The 12373-nt window shown below is 32.6% G+C and overlaps 1 protein-coding gene, 1 long non-coding RNA gene and 1 other non-coding gene across 7 annotated transcripts in view; 2 read left to right on the top strand and 1 right to left on the bottom strand.

Moving 5' to 3' along the window:
* Positions 1-188, bottom strand: part of LOC122632658 — a 52058-nt gene extending 51870 nt beyond the window's left edge. For all 4 annotated transcript variants that reach the window (XR_006327921.1, XR_006327919.1, XR_006327918.1 and 1 more), the window contains exon 1: positions 150-188. This is a non-coding gene — a long non-coding RNA (uncharacterized LOC122632658). The remainder of the gene's footprint in view (positions 1-149) is intronic.
* Positions 189-1812: 1624 nt separating this feature from the next.
* Positions 1813-12373, top strand: part of LOC122632655 (apoptotic protease-activating factor 1) — a 66769-nt gene continuing 56208 nt past the window's right edge. For both annotated transcript variants that reach the window (XM_043819746.1, XM_043819745.1), the window contains exon 1: positions 1813-2308. The gene's annotated coding sequence lies outside the window, so the exon portion shown is untranslated. The remainder of the gene's footprint in view (positions 2309-12373) is intronic.
* Trnal-uaa lies at positions 6113-6196 on the top strand. Its single transcript has one exon. It is a non-coding gene; the product is annotated as a tRNA-Leu (tRNA).

Raw genomic sequence — 12373 nt, 5'->3', positions numbered from 1 at the left:
AATAAAGATATACTTTCGGAAAAAATACTTATGCAGATATGTCAACGATAAATATATCTATGCCGAGACGATGATCGTATTTCTAACGAGTTAATACGGATGGAAATGAATAATTAATCGTGCAAATAATTATTTATTAATTTACGTACCTGAGACAACGTGCTTCGTCGAAGATCGCCGGAGAAATGAACGTGACAAAAGAGAATCGCGTGGGTCACGTGATCTTTCGCCGAATATTAACGAGTCTCTAATTGGTCGAGAAGGACGAGCCAATGTTAGTTAATATACGTACGATGTCTTATCCAATCAGAGACGTGATTCTAAATAATACGAGGAAACAATGTTGAAATAACGACCTTGTTATTGTAATAAATAATAATATCGATCGCTTTAGATTTCATTATATAACATTAGTTTGGAAAATACAAAGTCGTCTAGTATATGTTACGTGCGCCTGTGGTAAGCATCTCTCTCTATTAGGTACGTAGAAATTTTATATATATATATATATATATATATATATATATATATGTATGTATGTATGTATCGATGTATGTATCGATGTATGTATGTATGTATGTATGTATGTATGTATGTATGTGTGTGTATATATTAATTTATTATTCACGATTTAATCTCACGCAATATTATTAAATTAATTCCCGTGTAATATTAAATTACGTTATAATTTATTACACTATTAATTTTATATATTTATTTAATGTTCAATTGTTCGTCAGACGAATATATTCTTTTAGATAAATCGAAATATATAATCCAAGACGATACAAAAAGAAGAGAAATATCTAGGATTAAAAATTTCTTAGGTTAAGTAATTTTACGATCTGAAAAAGAATAGGAACCAAGAAGATTCATCGCTTTTTAAGATTCACTTAGGAATTAATCGATCGTTTTGCATCAAATGTTAGTTACTATATATTTCTTTAGATATATATTTACGTTATCTATCTTATTTATTTAATATTTAATCGTTTAGTAGATTAATCATACAATATGTATTTTCGTTACACATACATATATATAAATCGAAATAATACAAATATCTAATATTTAATGAGTTACGTTATATCATAAATTTGCTATGTATATATGTACATACGTATATAATAATATTACCTCTCGTATATAATATTTTCTCGTATACATCGAAATAATTTCGATAAGATAGTGCGTAATATTATATGTGAATATTATTTTATTAAACATATCTATATATATAACACATCTATATATATATATATATATATATATATATATATATATATAACATCAGATTATTTTAGTTTATAAGATACACGTATTTACAATATTCTAATTATATCATTCATCAAACATATTATATCAAATATACATTTCGTCTAATACAACATAATTACATTTCCTTCAAATCTCTCATCGAATCTTTTCATCACGGCGAACAAAATTTTCCTTAGTAAATTATTGATTGAAAGTAATCATTTTTATTTCTTTTATTTTTCATTCCTTACAGTTGGTCATCGTGTATTAAGACGAGCAACGACGTTTTACCGGTAAGAATCTTCCCCCTCCACCTTAAGTCATTCAACGTATTCAGAATTTAATTCCTCGTTTCGTAAGCAACGGTTATATTATAAGTATATATGTATATATATATACATACATACATATATATATGTAAGTACGTAGGCTTATTTCCAACGGATCTTAGGAATGGCGTCGTAGAGTGTTTATATGAACGACGATGATAAAGAAGAGTACGTGAGCGAATAAGAAAGACAGAGAGAGAGAGAGAGAGAGAGAGAGAGAGAAAAAAAAAGAATCACAACGAGAAGTACTGTTCTTCGTTCGACGATAATCTCAAAGGTCGTAGAGTATCCCGTACATTAGTCATCCTTTATTTTTTCTTTTTTCTTCCGTGTTATATCATTCGATGTTTACAAATGAATTTCTCCGTTGATCTAAACGATATAATTCTCTTCGTTTACATTAAAACGTACTAATCAACGACGCCATATCGTCGTCGTCTTCTTCGTTGTCGCGTCGTTGTCGTCCGATTTTATTTAGTTATAAGTTAATTCTATCGTTATTTTAAAATCAATGTGAAAAGTGCGAGAGGAAAGCTGGTGAGAATTTCGTGTATAATACATATGTGTGTGTGTGTGTGTTGTGTGGTTTTATCAATATTTCGTTGTGGAAATAAATCGTCGTAGAATTATTACTTGGGATGGAAAATGTTGGAATAGAAGATAGAAGATAGGAGATAGAAGAAGAATGATAGAAGGTTATCAACGATTGTCGTATCTATCATGTAAGTTATTCTTAACATATATACATACGTATTATATATATATATATATTTATATTTATATATGTATATCCGAACGTACGAACGTACGAACTTGTTCAACGCATAACCTTTTCTAACCACAAATTTTTATTAGTATTTATGAATTATGGATATATATCATATTGATGTTATCGTATTATTGATATATTAATATAATTAGATGAATAAGTCCATATATATACATATATATATATATATATAAATATACATATACACATATGTATACATACGAACTCGTTACAACGCATAATCATTTCTAACCACAAATTTTTATTCGTATCTATTAATTATGGATATATATATATATAACATATTATATTAATGTTATCGTATTATTGATATATTAATATAATTAGGTGAATATATATATACATATATATATATATATAAATATATATACACATATATAACATACGAACTCGTTGCAACGCATAATCATTTCTAACCACAAATTTTTATTCGTATCTATGAATTATACATATATATCATACTAATGTTATCATATTATCAATATATTAATATAATTGTTTAAATGGGGGTATATATATATATAACATTGCTATATTTAAATTACAGTAATTATTTCGAACACAAAGTGACGATTATTTTGCGATGATAAAATATATTGAACATTTTATTTACAATATTACTGATATATTAATATAACTGTACTATACTCTGAATAGGTATATCTATATATAATATTATTATATTTGAATTATAGTAGAAATGACGATTATTTTAATAGGGATGCTAGTAAATACGTATTAAACATTTCAAGATAATTATTGTAACTTGTAAAAGTTACATATATGAGGGATTTATAGAGGATTAATCTTCGAACATCGAGTTTGATGCATTTTTCAAATCGTTCGATCAGTTGATCGTAAGAAATAAAGAACGTAAAAGGTAGAAATAAAACGAGATAAGATTCGACTATCAATAATGACATAGATTCAATATCAATAGTGACATAGAAACGAAAATTATAGTATATTCAATCTTAACAACGTCGAATTATTATTATCAATCGATATTATCGATAACGTGTTAGTATTTTTACATATACGAGATCGTAACCATTTATAACCTAACTTTTCTTTTTTAGATTCGAAATGAAAAATTATTTCAAAGGAAAGTTACTCGTTCCGTTTTTCTTTCTTTTCTTTTTTTGTTCTCGTGGAATAGTTGTCGTTAAGGAAAATGTAGATTACTATTTGAAAAAGAAAATCAAAACTGATAGTAAAATTTAAAAAAAAAATAAAATAAAATAAAAAGTCCTTCGTGAAATCGATATGACACTTGTCGAATGAATTCTTTTTTTGCAGAAAAATTTTCGAGAGAGGAATTTCTATATAGCTTCGTAATAATTAGTTTTAAAAAGAGAAACATTAGAAAATAGAATAGAACTTTGCATATGAATTAACATATAATTTTCTATACGATAAAGTGAAATTTATTTAGAAATGAGATTTTAAAAAATACAAACGCACGCACGTACGTATATAATGTACATAGAATATATATTTAAGTATTTCTTTCAAGTTATACAGCGTTATAAAAGCGATAACAATCCTAAAATATCGAATTTGAGAAGTTCACTCGTCAAATCGTTCAACAGTCGATCCTCGCCGAAAAGACGTAGAAAATGTAAAGATAAAAAGAAGAGCTCCTATTACTTTCAAGTTACTTTACAAAAGTAGATACAATTTTCTACACGTGTTGTTAGCTTAAAAGAAGGGAAAAGAAGAATCTTTGGCACACGTGCTAAACCGAAGAAACATTTGCTTTAACTAATTATTTTTTCATTTTTAGTCTGCCACGACATACATACATACATACATATATGTATACGTTATGTATATCTCTGCGGGATATTTCTTAACACGTGTTTTCTTCTTTTTAAACAGGAACGTTTCTTTAAAATCTTGAAAATCTTGAAATATCGACGTAGTTTAACCGACGTTCAACCCTCGTCAGAAAGAGAAAATGAAAAAGAGAAAAATAGAAAGAGAAAGAGAGAGAGAGAGAGAGAGAGAGAGAGAGAGAGAGAAGAGAGAGAGAGAGAGAGAGAGAGAGAGAGACGTACAGATACTAAGATTAATTTCAATCGTTTTAGGTATACAAATTTTCACGTAAAACAGAGTCTTGTTTAAAACATACATATATACATACATACATACACATATACGCGCGCACACAAAAGTAGAAACGATTTAGACAATCGTCTTAATTAATCGTGTAAACTTTGACAATCTATTTCTAAAGTCTTTCGAGTGTTTCAAGGTGACTTTTGAAAGAGACGGAGAATGATTACGTTTAATGATATTGTCGAGTAGTAAGGGTGCTTTTCGAGTGGTTAAGAGGATAGACGCGTAGACTGGTACGAATTTTCATGACACGCGATTTTAACATCAACAACGATATTAAACGCGTCTCTTTCTTTCTCTCTCTCTCTGTCTCTCTTTCTCTCTTTCTCTTTCACTCTCTATTTCCTCCTTTTACCATTATTTCTTTTTCTTTTTATTTTTGCATTCATCATTTGTCGTCGGCGAGACGTTTTTATCGAATTTCTACTTGTTATTTTTTTACTTATTATTATTATTCTTTTTTTTTAATTACGAGGTATATTTTTTAATAAAAAGAAGCTTTTTAAAGATTTTAATTTTTAAATACGGCACTCTTAATCTTATCTATTTCTATTTGTTTTTATAAAAATAATGTTGATATCATTTGGTTAGCTTATAACACAGATGTATTTAAACGATCACGTGTGTACGTCTTGTAAAAAAATATATATTGAAACCCAACGAGTGAGTGAGAGAGAGAGAGAGAGAGAGAGAGATAGTTTGAGAGTCATTTAAAATTGCAGTAATATTATTAAACATTAAATCGATATTAGATTCGATTTGATTGCGCGATTTAGATTTATTAGAATAGATAGATTTATTAGATAGATAGATTGATCGTAATGCGTAAAAATGAAGTGAGAAGCGTTCGATTAGATTAGCCTTTAAGAGAATGATTTCTACTTACTTTTTTCAGGACCTTCATCAGTTTTGATTTTACAAGTGCGTTCAATTTGTTTTTTTTTTCTTTCTTTCTTTCTTTTTTTTTTTTAAGTACGTACATACCTTTCGTAATACTTGAAACGAGCGAAATCTTTAGATTATATTCGATTAGATCTTACTAGTCATTTGTGTTTTTTTAATCCATTATTAGAGAGAATGAGGGAGAAGCAGAAAAAGCAAGAACGACGAACAAGTTGAGTAATGACTATACTATTCAAATTGCCCTAAGACTTTTACAACTTCCGCAATTTTTCAACGGACTTTGTTGAAGAAAGTCAAAGAGACGGTTCATTAGCATTCGTAGTAAATTACACGTAGTGAGTAACTTCGGTCTTCGTTAGTAAGTAAGTAAGTAAGTAAGTAAGTAAGTAAGTAAGTACGTACGTACGTAGTATGGTCGAGAGTGATTTATTTATAGTCTATGTCGTCAACTTTTTAATAATGCAACGAGTAGCATTGTATTTCTTTTTTTAATATCGAGATTATATTTCTCTAGAATAGTAATAATAATAAAAAATAAGAAAGAAAAGAAGAAAAATTAATTTTCTCGTTAATATAATAATATAAAAAGAAAAAAAGAAAAAAGACACACTTCAATCCTACATTTAGGTTAAACATTTTATTTTCTACGAATAGAATTAATTAGAACGTATTAGCCGTTATATGTCATTTCTTTAGCAGCGCATTCAAGCATGCTAGGTTGGCCGAGCGGTCTAAGGCGCCAGATTTAAGCTCTGGTTCCCATTTGGGAGCGTGGGTTCGAACCCCACACTTAGCAGATCTTTTTTTTTTTTTCTTTTTTTTTGTTTCTCTCTTTCTCTCTCTCTCTCTCTCTTTTTATTTCTTTCAATTTTAATCGTCGAACATTAAATATCTAAATTTAATTATTATAATATTTCGTGATAAGAAAATAATTGCAATCGTAATTATAATTTTATTTTTTAAACATTACTTTTTTTCCTATCTATATACAAATTAGGTAAATAGATCTTAAGTAAAGATAATATTTTTCGTTGCGTCGTGATACGTAGGTATTTCTCTTTTGATTTTTTAATAAATAAAAAACTAGTTTCATTATATCATACAGTTTAGAAGAGATCTCGATTAAGGGAGAAAGTTAGGAATCGTCTCGCAATTATCGCGAGAAATATCTCGGCGAGGAAGATAAATGATGCGAGAGAGAGAGAGAGAGAGAGAGAGAGAGAGAGAGAGAGAGAGAGAGAGAGAGAGAAAAGAGAAAAGAGAAAAGAGAAGCTTTCGACGAAGTCGAATTCGGAGACTGATGGAGCTGGTAATTGCTTGGAATATAAATGACCCGATGAATAGTCATAGATAATTAGGGAAAGCAAAGATAACCGATTGAAGCTTTTGTAATCCCGTACGATAAATCTCCGTCTTTGTATAATTATTTACTGGATTATAAAGATTCTCTCTCTCTTTCTTTAGAACATATTGTAAATTTGCAAAAATAAAAAAGAAAAAACGGGAAATGAAAGAAGATTCGTTATCGGTAATGTGTGTCCAAATCCTTTAATTCTATAATTGCATATATATATATATATATATATATATATATATAGTTTTGTTCGTAGAGAAATTTATTTATTTAGTAAGAATCACTAATACGTCTTACCGGGAAGGAAAAAAGAGCCGATTAAATAGGATTAACAGTGGTAAGAACAGGACGGGTAGAAAAGGACGAGCCCTTTTCCCAGAAGGCCAGGACTTGACACCGCAAAAGTGTCGCGAGTCTTTTTTCTCCCCCCTTTCCTCTTTTTCGAGGGGTAAGTTTGCAGCATGGCCTCGTAACGAAAACGAGTATACGTGAGAAAGAGAGAGTGAGAAGGAGATAGAAGCGTGAATGAGTAAAAGAGAGAAAGATATATATGTATATATATATAGAGAGAGAGAAAAGAGAAAAAGAGAGGAGAAAAAAACGCGGAATCGCAAAGGGTGCTGGGAGTTGAGAGTCGCACCACGTTGAAACGCTTGTCACAACAATTTCACTAAAAAGGCACAACAGAGCCGTACAATACCGGGACACTTGTAATTTCATTCCAACGCATCTGTTGTCATTCTCATGTTACCGTGTTCACTTTCTCTGTTTCTTTCTCTCTCATTCGAATATATATATATATATATATATATATATATATATATATATATGTATATGTATGTTGTATGTATGTATGTATGTCGACTTTCTTCGACTCTCGTTGTGGGGAGAGGATGCGACAGTACACCGTAGTAGAGTTGCCAGGAGCGACGACATGAAAAAAGAGAGAGAGAGGAAAAAAGATAGAAGAAAGAAAAAAACTCGAGCGAACGTATTTTCAAGCAGCCCTTACGTCGATGATGATACACAATGAATCCCGGTGTGGCAGCCAAAAGGGTCGAAGGAAGGGTGACGACGATATTGTAGCAAAAAAAAAGAAAAATTGACGATGAATAGAGTATTAAGAAAGGTGAATTATATACATAGATACTCATAGATATACTATAATACTCGAAGTTAACATTATATATATATATATATTTTTATCAGTCTCCCTGTATTATTTCATAGCGTTATATTAATGTTTCTTCGTTTATTATTGACGTATATGTAAGATATTGTTTTACTTTATTACGAAGAATTATTGCGAACAAATGATTCGTATCGGTTCGATTTAAAATTGTTAAAAAAGGTACTCGATATAATCCGATAGGTGATCATTTATCGTCGAGATCGAAAGAGGGTCGTTACGAAACTTCACATAACTTCGTTTTATCGGTACTCGATAATGCTTCTCTTCGAGTTGACAGCTAGAAGAGATTCCATTTCTTCTTCTATCTAATTCTCGATTTATGGCCGTCTTTTCTAACGGTTGACAGCCGAGCGAACTGGTAATTCGATCCTAGCTGGTCACGATAAAGAGGGAGAGATGAAGAAGGAAAAGGATGAAGATAAAGAAAAAAAGGAAAGAGTGGGGGAAAAGAAAGAAAGAGAAAAAGAGAGAGAGAGAGAGAGAGAGGTGAAAAATTGGAAAACAGCTTTGGCAAAAATGCTATTTCCATGGTGTTCGACTCCGCCTCTTGTCCATCCCCCTCGAAAAAGGGAAATCGTATTTGTAATGCTTAGGCGTTTTGCAGCCGACGTCCCATGAAATCACATTACCGAAATTCCGAATATTAAATTCGTCTCTCTTTCTCTGTCTTTCTCTCTTTTTTTCTCTCTCTCTCTCTCTCTCTCTCTACTTTCCATTCCTTCTTCTATAATATACTTTTTCTCGGTCTATCGCCTCGAGTTATCGTCGGCTTAATCGAACCTTAAAAATGCGATTTTGATGATTCGATTCGATTTGATTTGCTATTGTTAGAAGTACGAGATTATATTCTTTTTTTATTTACCTATTTATGTTCTTTTTTATTTTCTTTCTTTATTTATTTATTTATTTATTTTTTTTTTTTTTTTAATAATCGAGAGCTGAAAAGTAGCTGAAAAAGCGTAACAGAATTTGTGTTTGTTTGTAATTCTTACGGGACATGAGAACTCTGGTGTCGACACGATTATCTCGGTGATGTATTTTACGTATCATATATATATATATACGTATACATATATACATACACACACACATATATGTATATAAAAGTACGTATGTATTCTACGTGTACAATAGAAGAGAGAAAAATTAATCAAGCGACTTCGAAACCATAAATAACCATCGGCGACGGCGAGGCTGCTCGCGTACGCTCGGATAATGGATGAGAAATTGCGCGAAAGCAAAACAAACCGGAGAAACTGGTATAGAGTGAGCAGGAAGAGGAAAAGAGAAAGAGAGAGAGAGAGAGAGAGAGAGAGAGAGAGAGAGAGAGAGAGAGAGAGAGAGAGAGGATGAGCTCGATTTGCTGGTGGCTACGCCATTGTCGTCGATCCAACGCTGTTCGGGACATAATCTCGCGATAGCTGGACGTCGTCGGCAGAGAAAAATGAACTTTTTCGTCGATGTCCGCGTGTTTCTGACCGGACGAGAGACCGGACCATCTACGACGAAGAGTGATAGAAACGAGAGAGAGAGAGAGAGAGAGAGAGAGAGAGAGAGAGAGAGAGAGAGAGAGAGAGAGAGAGAGAGAGAGAGAAAGAAATATACGTCGAAAGCTTATCATCGAGATCTTTTATGTACTTAGACATCCACGAAAATCTCGGTCTTTTAAAAAACTCATTCTTTATCAAGCTACTAAGTAAACGTAAACAAACAAACGGACGAACAGATAAAAAAAGAAAAATCAGAAGGATGAGCTCTCCTCGTTGGGAGCTTTGTGCTAAAAATGAAAGAGAAGGAAGAAAAGGAAAATGAAAAATAAGAGAAAGAAAGGAAAGGTAGGAAAGAAGGAGAGAAGACATGAAAATGAAAATGCAAAAGGAGAAAACGAGGAAATAAGAAATAAGAAATAAGAAATTAGGAATAAGGAATAAAAAGAAAAAGAAAGGAACGAAGAGAGGGAAGATCGGAGCTCCGTGAAGAGAAAGAAAGAAAGAAAGAAAGGGAGAAAGAGAGGAAAAAAGAAAGGTAAAAGAAAAAAATAGGAAGGAAGAAAGAAAGGAAAGAAAAAAAAGAAGGAAGGAAGGAAGGAAGGAAGGAAGGAAGGAAGGAAGAAAGAAAGAAAGAAAGAACTGTGTTGGTTGTTAACAGAACAGGACGCCGTGGCAATCGTAAATGTTTAATATCGTGATTAAAGGCGCTGGCGCCTCTCATTATTATTTCAGTCTGGAGGACATTTCTTTAGGGGGTGGACTTGTGGACTCACCTCCCCGCCTTACCCTGAACTCTCTCTCTTTCTCTCCCTCTCTCTCTCTCTCTTTTTCTTTCTGTAAGAGAGCACCTCCGCTTCACCGCGTTCCTTTTCAATTCTCACTTTCCTTCGTCGGCTTAAAAATCCTCCGTGAAAATTAGCCGTCTAAATATTTAAGGCTTTCCTTGCTTGATCCTCTCTCTTCCTCCTCTTCCTCCTCCACCTCCTTCTCCTCCTCCTCCTCGTCCTCCTTTTTCTTCTTTTTTTTTTTCTTTTGCCTTTACTCTCCATGGAACACGCTCCGACGAGTGAGAAAGAGATAGATAGATAGATAGATAGATGGATAGATAGAGAAATATATAGTACTTGCTTGTGTTTGAAAGAAAGAGTGAGAGAGAACGAATATATATATATATATATATATATATATAAAAAGAAAGAAAGAAAGAAAAAAAAAAAAGAAACGGGGACACAAAAACTGTCTGCGGGCCGCATTATTGTTACGAGTAGACAGGCGTGATCTCTCCCATCTGATGGATTTCATCTTCATCCCTTAGACTTCCCCACCCTCTAGCTTCCCGTTGCACTTGGAATGCCCTTCGGACGCCCCGGTGATTTTTTTTTTTTTATTCCTTTTCTTTTCTTTTTCTTTTTTTAATTTGCTCTTTCTCTCTCACTCTCTCTCTATATCTATTTCCTTTACTCTTCGCCGTTCGAGTATCAAAGTCATCGGAGTTGAAATTGCTTCACTCGAAGATATTTACGCGATTCTATGCTACTGCTTCCTGATAGAAAGTAACGATACGAGATAGAAAGAAATAGAAAAAGAAAGAAAGAGAGAGAAAGTCTATAAAATACTTGTCTATCGTTTCTCTCTCTCTCTCTCTCTCTCTCTCTCTCTTTTATGGAAATAAAAAGAATATTTCGTTGCCGTCGATTCTTTTTTCATTCTTTTTATTTTATTTTTCTTTTTTCTCGAAAGAAGAGATAGAAAAAAGGGAAAGTCCAGCCAAGGGGTCGAAAACTATCTCTCCCTTCCTTACCCCTCTCTCTTCTATCTCTATCTCTTTCTCTCTTTCAATCGGACATTTATATTCAGCCGGAAGTTACGCGCTTGTAAACCGGAAAGAAATCCGCGAAAAGTACGAACATACTAGAAAGAGAAAGAGTATGAGGGTGTGGGTGTAGAGGTAGAGGGTGGGGGTGGAGCACTCAAATGTCCTTTTATGTTCGCAGTGTCGCGCATTTGGGTGGGACTAGGCGAAAGGATATTCGTAAATAAAATTTTGCAGAGGAGGGTGACAAAATGGTCACACGCTCCACTGCTGACCCTATCGTCGACGTTGGGTCAAAACTTGATATCTATGCGACGAGATTTTTTTTCCCCTCTCTTTCTCTATCTTTATCTCTATCTCTTTTTATCTTTCTCTTTCTCTCTCTCTCTTTTCTTTTCTTTTCTTTTCTTTTCTTTTCTTTTCTTTTCTTTTTTATGCTGTTTTCACGTAGTTACGCTCTCCTTCGTAGAACGAAATAAAGTAGATACGGTTTTGCCGGACAGAATATTATAACGCTCGACTGACAGGGGATCTCTCTTTCTTTCTTTCTCCTTTTTCTGTCCCTTTTCCATAGGGAACGATACGAATACCGCAGGTTTAAGGCTGCTCTATTAGATTTCATAACGTCTAGCGAAGCCCTGATTTTCTCGTCGATTCTCCTTCGATCATGAAAGATACTTCTTTTCTATCACATTCACTTTCCTTGCACGTACGTACTTACATTCGTGCATACACACATACACACATATATATATATATATACGTTCAACATAGATACATATATAGTACACATATGTACGTACGTATGTGTACTACTACATACGTGGTAACCTCGTACATACAACAAATAAGAAGCCACGGGAATAGAGAAAATTATTATTTTTTTTCTTTTACGATAATAGAGAACGTATATATATAAACAAGGAGGAAAAAATAAATTTTCTCAATTTCGCGGAACGTTCGTAACCCGTTCGTAAAATATTCCAATCACTGGAACCATACGCGACGAAGACAAAGGAATTAGAAAAGAAAAATGTATCTTTGTGCCATTGTGAAGGACGATTTTACTTTTTGCGACGAAGTATACTTTGCGTCAACTTGTCGTTCTGGAGTAGAAGAAGGTT

Source organism: Vespula pensylvanica, chromosome 10, assembly GCF_014466175.1.
Source record: "Vespula pensylvanica isolate Volc-1 chromosome 10, ASM1446617v1, whole genome shotgun sequence".
Classification (NCBI taxonomy): Eukaryota; Metazoa; Arthropoda; class Insecta; order Hymenoptera; family Vespidae; genus Vespula; species Vespula pensylvanica.
The sequence above is the reverse complement of the archived record's forward strand: the minus strand, read 5'-3'. Positions and strand labels throughout refer to the sequence as shown.